Genomic DNA, 15,494 nt, shown 5'->3' with positions numbered 1-15,494 from the left:
CCAGCTAGAGTTCATGGTCACTGGTTCCCATTTACTCAGAAAGCCTTCCTCTTTGCTGGAAGACTAGCTCATCACGTCTTCCCTTTCAGACGATTAGCATGCACTTGTTCATACAGCAGCCATGCGGGATTACTGCCCTGGGAAGAAGAAGGTTAGGATCGACTGTCAGAAAGGGACATGTCTGTCTCATATCTTTGTAGCTGACATTCAGGCAGGCACCGAGAACAAACCATTTGAACACCTTGGTTCCAATCGAGTCTATCCTACTTTTCCATTTTACTATCCCAGTCAAACCTCATGCTGGACAGTTGCAATAACAACCCAAATCGGTTAGACAGCTCCAGTCTCTGGATGCATGTCAATAGGATCACCTGCTCAGAACAGTCTTTTGCCCGACTGTTCTGTGCTCAAAATCCCTCAATGACTGACCTTTGCCTGCAGGATAAATCCAAATTATTTAATGGTATCCAAAGCCCTTCTCAACTGAAATATTATCTTTCTTTTATATGTCGTTCTCTTTAAACTAACTTTGAAGAGAATAGCGAGTTCAAGGAAATATAAAACCATGGAAAGATTTCCAACTTTGCCTCAGTGCCTTGTGAGTAGTATACATTTGATTAATGTTCACTAATTAAATTTAATTGAGTGTTCTTTCTTATTTCTTGCTGCCTAAACATTCTTTTGCTACATACATTTCAGGGTACCTCTCTTGCCCTATAGCTTTTGCTGTAAAACTCATATTCTTGACCACATCGCCGTTCCCCCACCCAGCACGCCAGCCATGGAAGTGCTTAGGTTGCACTTTAGGTCTGGAGAAGTAGTCGGTCAATGTTTCTTTCTCATATAGATACTTTTCTCCTTCTATCTCTCCCTCCAATCCCCTCTTTCTAAAAATAAATAAATAAAATATCTTTAAAAAAAAAAAAGAAAGGGGCATGTCCATTTGGGGACAAGAATAGGTCAAGAAAGAGGATGCTTGGGTAAGGTGGAACAACAGTGGGGGTGCGCATGCCTCAAAGGGCTGAGGAGAAGGAAAGGGCCACAGGACTGGAGAAACAGTGGGCAGAAAAGGAACAAGGAGAATACCCAGGCGTACTTCCCTCTAGACTGGAATTTTACTCAAGCTTTGGTTCCACCCAAAACCCTCTAATATTTTGTTGGCTGGGTCATCCAATTGCTGAGTTCGAAACAAATATCATAAACCTGATCAACACAGTAACGTTTTGATTTCCAAATGTTCATGTGACTCTAGCACAGATAGACATCATTTCAGCCTACCACTGGGCTACGGATTCGGCAAAGAGCTTGGCAAGTTTCCATCCCTGGCATGAGAGGACATTTATGTCTGTTTCTCTTAGCGTCAGGGATGGGGTAGGTTGCATGTAACTCGGAGGAGAGCTGATTCTGGAAAAAAATGGAAGGGTAGGTGGTCTCAAAATGATATTTTGGAAAATCAGTCCATGAATTCTGCAAGTCAGGGTTGAATGTTGGGAAAAGTCTCAAGAAGCAGAATTTTCAACTCTACCATTTTCATCTGGAAAGATAGGATGAGTCCTATTTCCACCTTTAATAAAATGAACAGAAAAAAATAACGAAATAATGCAGCCCAAAATTTTCTGGGTTTAATGTTATACCCTAAAGAATACAATAGTATTTGTTCGGGTTTATGTTTTCAAACTAAAGCAGGAAGGAAATGTAGGGACATGTCTTGTACTGAAATTTTTACAATTATTTTGAAAAAGAAAATACATCAGGTGGCCCCCTTATTATTGTGTAGGTATTTGAGTCCCTATAGAAAGCTCCATTTGGAAGCCCCGTTGACAACGACTTATATTTCAACCCTCACTCACAAATCTGAAATAAAAAATAATGTCATTCCAATAATCTGAGGTTTCTGCTGTAATGTTCCCGATTTGTCAGACAAGGGCAGAAACATCAAAGAATGAACTTAACAGTTGCGGAACTCTCAGGGTGTGTTTTGGGTGAGTGTCAGGGGTGGGGGGCAGGAAAAGGAGTGCTAAAATCAGTCTTTGTGACAAGTGATTAATAGTTCAAAGTCCTGATGGCTTTTCTATGAAGACCAGACCCAAGAGGAACCGTATGAAATAAAACAGAGACCCTCAATTAGCTTGTCCACACTCTCTTTGGGGTTCTGAAGGAGTATGCTCTCGAGGTGAAAGGTCACAGTAAGTCCCCAGCTCTCGGGGCGCCCCCCGCACATTTGGGTGTCTCTGGTTTCCAGGATCGGAGCACCTGGATTCTGTTTGATAATTGCACCTCTCTCTGAGCATCAGGCCTGGTTATAAAAAGAAGGGCGTGTGCGGGCAACGCCATAGCGCAGGACGAACACTCCTTCTCAGCCATGTGACACTTGCCCGAGTCCTTTAACCTTTGCCAGCCTCACTTCTCATGTGTGTACCATGGAAACGGTGTCTTGCTCTAGGATGAGGTTCGCAAAAGAAACACGATGGGACCGTTAGGCTTCCAGGTTTCCCTCTCGGCTCCGGTGAGTTCCCGTGTGCCCACGATTGAACAAAAAACCCAGGACAGATGTTTCGTCTTACACAAAGGCACACTTGTCGGATTCGGTGTCACTGCCTTCCATGTTGAATTCTTCCTCTTGTCTGCTTTGCACCACCAGACCAGAATGACAGAATCCAATGAACTAAAAAAAAAAAAAAGACAACATTTTAAAAATAGATCAGCCTAAATCTAAAACAACAACAAAAAAAATACAAAACAAAACCCCACCAGCTCTCTGCCACTAGACCACCTCTCTAAAGCCCAATGCAAATGTAAAAGAGCATTCCTGGATAGCGGAGGTCAGCCCCAAGTGTGCACACCCTTCAGACTCAAACCAAAGCAGCCTCGGCATTGGCATGCAAGTGAACTGGAAATCCAACTCGCTCACTGGGTCAGGAAGCTGTTCCCCAAACAAGGGGCTCCACAAAAACCAAACAAATAACCATCTTCCCAGTGCACCTGTGCACTGGGAAGACGCTGTGTTGCAGCCTCCACGGTCCGGCCCTAACCTGTATTTGATGTGCTGTTGTTGCAGCTGGGCTGTGGGACTGGGGTGGTTTATTTAAGTGACTCCAAATGCCTGTCAGTGTGGCAACCAGCTGAATACATAAAACAGGCTCTCCAAACCCTTAATGGCCCAGGGTCAGAGTAAATGGAATAATAAAATCCAAATGCTTTTGTCTCATTTTCCATCACCCAACCCGTCCGCATAAATCTGCAGCTTCGTGGTGACCTTCGTGTTCCGTGCGGGATGAGGCCGCGGGTTGGAGATACATTTGGTCTGCATCTTGGGTCTTTAAAAGCTTTTTCCAATTAATTTTAACTGGCTTCCATAAGGATCAAGTACAGCGTCCTCCCTCCCACCACCCTTCACTCCAACCTTTTTAACCAGCCAAGTGACACAATGCTCTCGAGAAATACAACAGGTATCAACCCCATTATGCTCCAAATCACCGAAGACAAAACGGACTTGAGTTTTATCCTGTGGCCTCATCTCCAGATGCTCTACATCTATGCAGAGTGGAAGAAGTATGGTGAAGGCTCTCTGAGGACACCCCTAATTTGAATTCTGGAGATCAGGATATTTGTCCTTGGAGTCGAAGAAGAAATCCCCATGGGATTATTTGTGGGCCATGGAGAAGCACGGGCAAAGAAAACGGCTGCATCCAACACACTTGTCTTCCGAGTGCTCCTGAGTACGAAGAGAGGAAGAAAGAAGGAGCAGCCGATGACCTGGGACTAACAACAAGATGGCAGAGGACAGTCCCAAAGCACTCTGACCTGGGAGCTCTTCCTGCCACCACCTTTGCTGACCCCTAAACAGGAGAAAGAAACCAACAGCACCAGGATGAAGCTGCAGGAGGCACGTTTATTCTCATTCACCGGAGAGGTCCAGCTTCATGCTGGCTGGTTATTTATTGTGCCATTTCTTGGTGCTGGCTATGGTGAGGGCTCTAGACCTGAATAAGACAAGCTGTTCACAGTTCTTTTGGGGAAACAACCATCCCAGAGCTTGACTACAAGACAGAAGCAACTCACTTTGAAAAGCATTTTAATAACAAACGTGGGGAGGATTTAAATAAAAACTTTGAATCCTTTGTTCCCTATAGCAATTTAGGTTCCCTACTCACTCCTCCTACTGCACCACTGACTCCCTCCACATTGGACATTTTCTGCTTCTAGTTTTGTCTCTATTCTGCCCCTTTTTCTTTCCTATTCCTGAAAGTTCATTCCCCTTTCTTCTATGTGTCCCTGCCTTTCCACCATTTCTAGTTCCAGAAAAGACGATGAGTTTATAGAGAAAGGAAACCTCAGTACTGAATCTGAAAATATATTGATCTAAAAAGTTATCGTGTTTTATAAATGTGTGCAATATTCTAGCAGGAAGCAGCCCTGGAGTTTATTTGGTTTCGACCTTCACCTTATGGGAATAAAAAAGAACTGAGGTCCGGGGCAAGGGACACAGTGTTCAAAGCCATAAAACCAGTAAGTGGAGGGGCTGGGGGGCCAGGTTCCACCGCCCCCGTGCATTCAGACTTTCCTGTAGCCTGTTACTATGGTGGATACTGTCTAAATGGAGTTAACTACCAACTCTTCCCTTCAAGAATTCTCCTGCTGGTGTGCGGATCCTGGGTCATGCCATCTTAGCACTTCCCATTATGCACCGGCTGGAGTCACTTCAACTTGAAACAAAAGAATAAACTTGAAGAAGATATTCCTGTTGTTATGATGGCTGATGAACTAAATAAAAAAGGAAATTTGATTCAAGTCTAGGAAAACTGCTCCCCTGACCCAAAGTCAACATCGTCCACATCATCTGAATTTGGCCTGTGTAAAGAACCTAGGTGGATGGAATTAAAGGTAGAAAGCATGAATGCTGGAAAAGAGATTTCCACATAAATTTGTTAACAAATCGGTTAAAAAGCTTCACCTTATGTAAATCGGCCCTGAAAGTACTGAGTAAGGACATCTGATTCCCGTGGCTCCTGAGCATCTCCCAGAGCTACCCTGAACCTCCTTCACTAGGCTCCCCGCGGACAATCCCGTTGGAAAGCGACTGAATTTCTTTCATGTGTTTTTGTTACCCTTCCAAATATAATTCTTTACTTTCCTTTTCCTAGTTTTAACAGCTCATTTTTTAAAAAAGTCTTTCCTTATTATACACTCCAAATACATCTCTGAGGCATTTCAAGGCTGGTATGTGGTGTCGTGGAAAGAGAATGAAGTTTCAGTGAAAATGTCTCTGGTCCAAAATCCACCTAAACAGCCCCGAACAGACGGGCTGAAACTCCCTCACTGTCAGGTTCTTCATCTGTGAAACACGGACAATAAAACAGACTTTGCAAAGTTGTCAGAAGGATTAAGTGGAATAACGTAAGTTATGGGTGGTTGGCATGTAAAATGGGAATAGAGGAGCAAATGTCCCCTCAAAGACATACACACACACACTGTCCTTATGGGTGGCTCTACTTTTAACTTTGGAACAAGTCTCTTTGTCTGTGTGGCACCCAGCTATTAGTAGGTACGGACTACTGTGCCAGGTTAAACACCCCCAGTTGCTTTGACTGTATCTCGTCATCCCTCCACACTCTGCTTCCCCTGTGGGTATTTCCAATTTTCTAATATCCTTCGCAAAGATGCAGGCACAATTTTTCAGCTGCGAGTTAACTAACATAGAAAAAAAGGGATATTTAGTTGGGAACCTTGCATGAATTCAGCCTAAAATACACCAACGTTGGGTAGCTCACTCCATCCAGGAAGAGGCCGGCCAATCAGTCATTTAGGGCCATCAAAAGAATAGTCACTATAATGTCCTCCCTTGGTCATGGCCTGGCTGAGCCAGAGTTCACTGCCTACCATCCACATGACACAATGTCAAGTTCAAGTCCTGCCGTCTGTGAATGTGAACCAACTGTGCACTTGCGGTCCCCACTTACTTACTTTGGCACATCGCTCGGTTGGTTTCAAAAGACTTTGTGTAGCCTCCAAATTCCTCTTGTACCTCAAATAGGATTTTTAGATGATCTTTTAATAAAGTGAAAGGAAACTTTTACAGATGAGCCCGGTGTCTCCTAAGTCAAACACAGAACTTAGAAGAAATAAGGAGCCACAAGTTTTGTTCAAAATGTGAAGCATAGTTTGACTAGTTTTTCTGCCTAGCAACGACGACACCTTCTTCAGGGATAGAGATAAATACAGATTTTGTTAATCGATCCAGGCAGAGAGTCAGTGCAAAAGCATAGATCCCTTTTGGGCTGTAACTCAGCTCTGTTTGCTGATCGCTTGTATTCCAGTCCATTGGCCTGAGCACCAGGAAAGTTGAAGCTATTTCAAGAGGGCATTCACTTCCTTTGAGAGACCGAATGACCCAGTGCAAAGTCAGAATGGGAACATAAGTTAAATCATCAGTTTATTTTGTTCATTAGATTCCACATGTGAGTGAGACCATAAGGTATTTGTCTTTCTCTGACTGGTTTATTTTACTTAGTATAATAATCTCCAGGCCCATCCATATTGTCACAAAAGGCAAGATTTTCTTCTTTTTTACCACCACGTGGTATTCCATTGTGTGAATGTACCACAGCCTTTTTATCCACTCGTCGACTGATGGGCACTTGGGCTGTTTCCAGGTCGTGGCTACTGGAAATAACGCTGCAGTGAACATGGGGTGCACATATGCTTTCAAATTCGTGTTTCGGGAAGAGCGTTCTTAATCAGAATTCATGCACCACCACTCCGGTCTTCCCTCTGTGATTCCCTAGTCTGGTCCACATGCCCCTTCTCTGAGCCTCTGCTGTCCCTTCCGCTGTGACCACACAGGGAACCTCGCTGCCTGCACCCTTCTCTTCCGTGCCAGACAGAGAGCTCTGGAGGAGCTGAGGCTGTGGCCAATCTGTTGTCGCCTCCCCCTCCCCACCGGGTCAGAAACACAACAGGCATCCAGTAAGTGTTGAATGAACTCTTTTAAAGGAATGAACATTCCTGGAAGCTCAGAGCTAAGAAAAACAATAGAAAGCCTGTCTACCCATTTCTCATTCTTGGAATATGAGCTCCAAAACTGCGATGCGTGCCTGTGCCCCTAACACAGTGCAAGCAGGTCACAGCAAGGGGCTCAAGAACTATCCAGCTAAGCTGGTGTGATAAAAAGTGAAAGGGCAGATGAAAGGAAGCGCACAGAGGCGGGGTGGGAGGAATGTCACGTGAATGTCCACTTGCTGAGGCGCAGTGGACAGCGGGGATGGAAGTGCAGGCACAACATCTGCACAACCTCTGCTTACCCCACGCTGGGAGGGGTGGGCTGGGGAGCGGCATTTGCTGCCAGGGCCCAACGCTACAGGCCTGAAAATTAAAGCTGGAAACAAAACCCACCCGGAGCAGGTCAGGGGTTTGGATGCAGGCAGATGTGATTCCAACCCAAAGCCGTCACTTCGGCATGTCACTCGTGCCCTTGTGCTTGACCTCCTTCATCCTCGGGTTTTCTAAGTCTATAAACTGGTAACAGTGAGGTGTGTTTCCCAAGACTGTTCAAATAAGGAATGAGATAAGGCAGGTAATGAGCTCGACAGAAAAAAGGGCTTCAACATTATTACTGTTTTTAAGGGAAGCCTGGATAATTTACAGGTAGGACCAGGGCAAGAGAAACCTGCAGAACAAAACCAGACAAAATGCCACCTGCAGTCACCAAGGACAGTTGCCTTTGTACTTGTGAGGCCAGTCTTTGACAAATCCCTCATATCAAGTCATAAATATTCTTTATCTCTCTTGTAAAATCATAATCTTTACTGAAGAAACCTACTAGAATGTTACCCATTAAAATCCTTGGTCTGAGGTTGAGAAAGTACATTTTGATCTTGAGAAACTCATCAAAAAATTCCCCAAATGGAATTATTTTCCCTAATATCCAAACCACTGATATCTGAATGATAATACATCTGAGACACTATATTTATAGAATATAACATAACTTTTATTTTGAGATACACTATTATAAGCTGACAAGAAAGAAGGCTTGCCAACTGAATTTTGATGTGCTATCAATGAGTTGTATCTTTTTCAGAGATATTAGAACATGCAAAAATGTACAATGAATACAGACTTTGGGGAAGAAAACATGAAGCATCTCATAATTAGAGTAGTTTTGAGCCAATTTCAATGCGTGTATACACTCATGCTTGCACGCGTGTGTTCCTGGGGAGTTTCCAACCTAACAACTCTTCAGCAATATTGAGCTGTTTGGTAGCCATTTCTCTTCAGAATGAACATACAAATACAGACCCACCTTCCCTTCTGAAAGTAAAAGTTCCGTGAGCCCAGCAAGCAAGAGCCTTAGGACCCTTCTGGAGTAGCAGGTGGAATGCAGAGTGGACACACTAATGCTCAGGCTCCATGCAGAGTTGTGACTTCTATGTTAATGCTAGCAGACTTAGAGAAATAAACAGGAAATTGCTTCTAAATGGATTACTCTGGGAAGGGGTGTCGGCGTGGGAGGCCGGCACTGCTTGGAGCATTTGTACTAAAACCCAGGTAGTTTAGGTCCCAACACTTCATTTTATGTGTTAGGTCGATAGCGTAAATCGCAAAGTGGTCATTCTCTGCCAGGCCCACATGCGTGTGCACGCGCCTGCATGGGTGCATGTGTGCGGTTGTGTTTACCCCTTTATTTCGCATCCGTGTTACATATTAAGCTGACACAGCTCCAGGAATGCCCTGACGTCTTCGCAGGGCTCACAGACTGCAAAACGTCCCCCTCCTTTTATCTCCTTTCATTTGGTACATTTAGAATAAGGAAAAAAAATTGTCTCTTACCCAGTGTTTGGGTATGGATGCAGTTCCATTTTTCTGATCACTTATTTATTATATTTGTTTTAGTTTAGGAAGACTTAGAATGAAAACAGAGTTTAAACCACCGACAAGAAAGGGCAGGTGAAGTGAAAAGCCGGGGTGGGTTTGTGCGTACCTGCTCTGTGTTTGGAGGCCTCTCTGGTCACAAAGCCCTCTGGGAATGTTCACGTCTCCTACGAGATAGCTAACGCTGGGCAGTCAGTGCGTGCCCAGCACTTTACAGAATGATCTCCGGTCAATTCTCCTAATGGAGCTGTAGAGCAGGTATCATTCAACCCATTTGCTGAAGAGGAAACTTAACCACAGAGAAGTCGTCTTTCCTAGATTTCTCAGTGAGGCTGTAGCAAAGCTGAGTTTTAAACTCCGTATCTCAGTGGCTTAAAAACATGTGCTGTCTCCATCACGAAGCCTTGCTGTCTCCCAATCCACTGAACTACGGGCGTGGCCGGCCACCTGTCTCCTCATCACAGACCCTCTCCAGGAACTAAGCTTGAAAACCTCAACCCTGGGAGTGGGTTAGCCCCAAAGAGGAATTATTGGTCTGCCCCTGCCTTCATTCCGGCCATAGAGAGTCTTCAGAAATGACCCAGGGGCTGAACTCACGTGCCCTCCACAACTTGATATGAGACTCTAATTGGCACTAATTTTTGACTCATCCGAGACCAGCCTGTACAATGGAAAGGGTCTATTGGAGATCACACGTCACGTTGATTTCACAAGAATGTCAGAAACCGTTTACTTGGATTAGAGTATTTCAGATGGCCTTGTTTTTCTCGTTTTACACAGTGATTGCTAAAGAGAAATGAGCTGCAGAACCGTAAGAAGACATGGAGGAACCTTCAATGCCTATTACCGAGTGAGGGAAGTTAGCTGAAAGGCTACATCCTGTGCGATTACAACTATATGACGTTCTGGAAAAGCAAAGTTTTGGAGACAGTAAAAAGGTGAGCGGGCATCGGGGGTTGTGGGGAAGGTGGGATGAACAGGTAGAACATGCGGACTTTTTAGGGCAGTGAACCCATTCTTTACGATACCACAGTGGTAGATACATGTCATTATACGTTTGTCAAAATCACACAATGTGCAACCCTAAGCGTGAACCCTAATGTGAACGGTGGACTTGGGGTGATCGTGACGTGTCCCTGCAGGTTAATGACCGTAACAAATGTTCCACTTGGTGACGCTGGTAATGGGGGTGGGGAGCGTTCGTGCCTGCGGAGTGCCAGGGGTACATGGGAAATCTCTACGCTTTCCTCTCAGTTTTCCTTTGCCCTACCTAAAACTGCTCTGAAAATGCAGTTTTTTCATTTAAAAAGTTCAAGATTTCTTTTTCACATTTTAATAATTAGTCAATGGTATTTTTTTAAAAAAGGAAAGGAATATTTTATAAGCAAAGAGACAACTATGGTGATGGGGGGAAATCTCCCATTGCCTAATGCCCACTCTGATTGATGGCCTTGTTCCTGGACTGGGAATGGCTCGTTAGTCCCTAAATATAGTCCCCCAGGCCAGTGTCTGTGCGGTCAGTCTGTCATGCTGGCCAGCTGTCATGCTTTCTGGCCCTGCCATGCGTCTTCAGCTGCTCTAGTGATGGGGAGGCTTCCCAGAAGCTGCCTCTGGAGCGTCTGGCTGCCCAGGTCAAGGACATTGGTTGTTTCACATCACACCAAGGGGCCAACTACTGGCCAGAGCCCAACAGAGAGTGGGACGTGTAAGGTGAGGAGATGAAGGGAGAGTGGGGAAAAATTCAAGAGGACAGGGGCAGTCGGGGAGGAGAGGAGATTTTGCTCTGAGATTTGGAGTTTTACATAGGACCAGTGGTCCAAAGTACCGTGGCCCAATCTTCTGCAGTCAGAAAGTGGATCTGCTCCCTGGCCTCAGCAGATGGACAGAGGTTTGGGGGCCCTGAGACAAAGGCATGCAGCAGTGAGCAGCTCTAAAGGGCCCACGTAAGCAGGCTTGATTGAGAGCATTTTTCTACCGTCCAGTTGAAGTTTTATGAGCCAGGCTCCAGATGCTTCTCCTTAAGACAGATTAATATCAAGTTCATTGTTCCACTTGAGATGGAGGGATGGGACTAGCGGCATGAGAGCCAGACGCACGGGAAGTGATCAAGAGCCCCAGTAGGAAATGTCCCCTGTGCATAATTTATGTGTGAGCTCTGTTGTCCTTGGCGTGGGTCACCTTCCTCAGCTAGAATAGACAGGCAAGGCCCAGAGACTCGGCCTCCTCCGGGCCATAAAGTCATTGATTGTCTAGAGGCAACCTTGTGTTGACCAAGCAAGGCAGCCAGTCCTACTTGGGCAGTGCTGACCTTGGAAAGACTCCTCTTCTCTGAGGAGGACGTGAAGGAGCCAGGCTGAGGCATCTGAACAGAGAAAGAGGAGACATTTCTGCGAGAGACTTCTAAGGAGAGAGTTAATGGCTTCCAAATGCCGTGGGCCAGCAGATGACTGCGAACGGGCCACCAGACTGGGTTGAGAACAGGTGGTAGGTATCCAGGAAAATCCCAAGAGGCCATTGCTGTTCTCAGGTTTCTGGGGCTTTTGAGGGGCAGCACATATGAAATGGCTGTAAATGACCACCCTTTGGGCTTCAGCGGTTTCTCAAAGTGACAGAATGTAGATACATCTGGGAAACTGCGCAGAATCCTAAGGACTGTGGGCAGTATTCGTGAACAGCGCTCTAGGGACGGGGTCACCGTGCCTGTGCTTAAAAACAAACATGGGAATGACAGACCCACCCCTCAGTCCTTCCTGAGAGAAGGGACACAGGGCTCAGAACTTCTCTCCGAGTCCACAGCCCATGTAGAGTGAATCACCGTGGCTGAAGTTCTTAGAAACCAGAACCGGGGTGGGGCAAACGGCCCGGTAGGAACAGGAGGTGCTAATGTGGCAAAGGCTACAGCGTGTATCTGGCTTGCCGTGTGCTCCCTCAACTGCGGTCTGCACAGAACTTGGAGGCTTCCCAGGAGCTGCTGGTGATGGAGTGGGGCTTTTTCCATTTGGAGAGGTGATTTTTATTATTATTACAGGCTTTTGTCAGTAGTACAGAAATTGGGGGGGGGGGGAAGAAAAGGGACTAATCACAAATGCTATTTACCAAACCGCATTAGTCAAAATACTGCATTTTAAAACCCCTTAAGTTGTTATACATCATCATATAAGTCATCGCCAAGTAGTAATACAAATTCTTGAGAGTTATGTTGACATGGAATTTGTCAGCCGAAGTGCTGGAAAATTTACCTCTGCTCATATATCTGTAGTCATATCCTCCAAAGAAATTAACATATCATAACGCTAATATTTCAAGGTAATGTTTTTTCATGAGGATGCCATATTTTATCAGTTAATACCATCTGTGTAAAAACTATTCAATTACAATATCAAGCCGTATATGATTAATATTGATTTCGGCATGGGAACAGGGACTTCGCAAGGCAGGAGAGCCTTACAGTCAACCCCACAGTGAACCTGGGAGAGGAAATGAGTCCATTTCTGCTAAATAACTAAAAGGCCAGTGAACTTGGGGCTCATGAAAAATAAAAGCAATTAATAGACCATCTGAGAACCAGCCATCTTGACTAACAGTCCCAAAGCTTTGGCATTCCCGTGAGCCTTAAAGGCAGGATTAGGGGAGGGGTCTCTGTGGGAGACCCCAGGGTGGGGAAAGGGAGGGATGGTCAGTGAGGAGTCCCTAGTAGGCTACGAGCATTCATCATCACACACACAAAAAAATGTTTTTAAAAGTTTTTTTAAAAAGGGATACCCAGGGGGTTTTTTTGTTTGTTTTTTGTTTGTTTGTTTGTTTTTTTGCTGCTCATTCCTTTTATTTTTATTATCTATTTGCTCAATAACTTTTTGGTTCTCCCCGTTCTTCACCATCTTCAGCTGTTTTTTGAGTTGTACCACCTGCCTTGCGCCCTCTACCTACTTTAGACCACCGAGCTTTCCCTCCTAACTCTAAAAATTACTCCTGAAATGTCACCTCTTGACAGTTACTTCCTGACTACTCAGGTTCCTACATAAACTCATGGCTCCTGACCCAAGCCACTGCATTCATTTATGAAGGTGCTCGCCTGTAACCCAAGTCCCCTGCGAGTGTATGTATATACCCGCGCATTTGGAGTGCAGAACTAAAAAGGACAGTCAGTTTATCACCGAAGGAGCCAGAAGGCTCTACTTGGCTTTACCGACCATACCATTCATGGCGGCCAGTCACCTTGCATGCCCGTGTCTCTGGTCTTCATGAAAATCAAGCTTGAGAGTGTGACCATCATAGTCCTGGTTTTGAACAGAAAGCTGGGAGCTAGTCTTCTGCCACCAGTGAGTCTGAGGCATGATCAGAGGTATTAGAATACAAGGAAACAACCTTCATTAATCTCAATGCTTTCTTGAGAGCTGATGCTATCATTTCAAGTGACTTCAGGCCGATTTGGTGCACCAAGTCCATAGGGGACAGTGCAGTTTTCAACCTTTAGTTGTAGCGGGTTTCTGCCACGTAGGAATGGCATACTGGTCTGAAAAGAACAATCTGAATCCACAGTCTGTGTGCAATCTCCCAGCTACTCCTAGAGATCGGGATGGGAGGTTATGCAACCCCCGTCTGCAGGTGGGACCCAGTGTGCCGTTTACAAGCTGATTTAGAGCACTTTGCTCTGTTCCCCCCACCCTCAGCCTGGGCAAGCCTGGATTGAGGTATGGCAGGTGGACTGTATGTAAAACAATTTAGGCCTAAATAATCTCTGTCCCTTTCACTTACATCAGAGTTTCCCCCAACGTCTTCAAAAAGTGCTAATTAACACCAACTGTTAACAAGGTATTGCTTGAAAAAAAAAAAAGTTCTATCAAACAAGTTTTCAAAATTGTTGACCAAAATATCAATAAAGAGCTAGGAATTCAGAATGACAGAGTGAGGAGTTCAGCGAGTCCTGTTCCTAAAAAAGATCAATGATAAAACTGGACAACATAGACAATTTGAACAATATGTGTTGGAGACTTCAATACCACGCTCACTGTAACTGGTAGAACAACTAGACCCAGAATCATTAAAGATACACAAAAGTTGAACAACGCTATCGGCTAACTTGACCACATTGATATGTGTGGAATACTGCATCCAATTATAGCAGAATATGCATTCTGTTTTTAAGTTCCACCTTGGAGCATTCACTGAGGTGGACCACAGACTAGGCTTAAGACTCGATACATTTAAATGGATTGGAATCACAAGGAATATATTTGAATGGCCCAAGTTCACTGGCAGCATTTGGCACAGATTATAACTTTGGCTCTAATATTGCCCACAATTCCCAGAGCCTAGTTATGCCAGGACAACGTGGGTTAGAGGGTCCCCTTGGGTCTGGGTGATAAGTGATAATTCTATGCTCCAAAGTCTTACTTGAGGAAAATAGAGCAGAGTGGATGTGACTAATGACAGCCACTCCACCACACTTGAGTCAACCAAACAAGCCCAGGGAATGTTGAGCTAAGTTGGAATCCCCAGCAGGGTGGGCACCGACAGCTCACCTCTGGAGGAAAGCAAGAGTAGATGTGATGCTTAGAGACGTACCAAGTGACCCCGGGGGCCCACTAGGGAAATAGGCCCGCAAGTCCACTGAGTACACCTATGAATTCAGCAGAGTTTTCTCAGAGTCTCATCACTTACGCTGCTGTCCCATTCAATCAAATTCGTCCAGTTAGTGATGCTTGCCCTGAGTCAAATGCACCTTTCAAAGAGCTCTAAGAAGTGTGGGATGTTTATCTAAATGAGCATCAGGAGATCAAATTCTAAAGGGAGGACACAGACTCACACCACAGCAAACCACGTGCCATTAGAAGGGTAGTTTTTACTGTAATTATAAGGTACCAGCTTCTCCTCTCTGAGGAGGCTCAGCCTGCTGTAAGCTGATGAGCAATGAGCAGGGAAAAGGATTCTGGGGGGGAAAATTAACGTCTTTGCAAACTCTAGTTACTTTTACCATGGCACAACTATTAAACACCTATCTTGCCCACAGCGGAGAACTAAGCTTTTACACACAATTCTGTGTATCTCAAAACAATTCTCTGACCTCCATACTGTTTCCTTTTCACTCGTGGAGAAGCTGAGGCTGAGAGATGGGCTTCTTTGCAAAAGCACGTAGTTTACCATTGACCATGAGACTTTACCAAGAGGTTCAAGCATGTGCCCTGGCGTTAACGGTTGTTCCCGGCTCTCTGACTTCATTTTTTGAGAATTCAAATTAACAGCCCACATTTCAAAGTACAGATGTTTGGTTTCTAAAGAAAGGTCCGATGCCCCGGCAACACTGGCCTGGCAAGCTTCCCTATAAGCCGACCAGCAGCGGCTCCCTTTGGCTGGGGCTCCTCAGTTCTCTGCAGTCTTGCCCAGTTGGCTGTGTTGTTGACCATGACCTAGCCAGCCACTGCAGACCTCTGAATTTGCACCCCCTGGTTTAAATGCTACTGATGTGATTAGGGAAGAAGTGCTTTGCTATGAGACGTACATATCTGTAAACTAGAGTTTACCGACCCTATTGACATTTGGGGCTAGATAATCCTGTTGTGGGGGGCGCGCTGTGTGTTGTAGGATGCCGAGGAGCATCCTTGGCCTCTACCTGCTAGATACCA

This window comes from Desmodus rotundus, chromosome 10, assembly GCF_022682495.2.
Source record: "Desmodus rotundus isolate HL8 chromosome 10, HLdesRot8A.1, whole genome shotgun sequence".
Taxonomy (NCBI): Eukaryota; Metazoa; Chordata; class Mammalia; order Chiroptera; family Phyllostomidae; genus Desmodus; species Desmodus rotundus.
Note: the sequence above shows the minus strand (reverse complement) of the source record.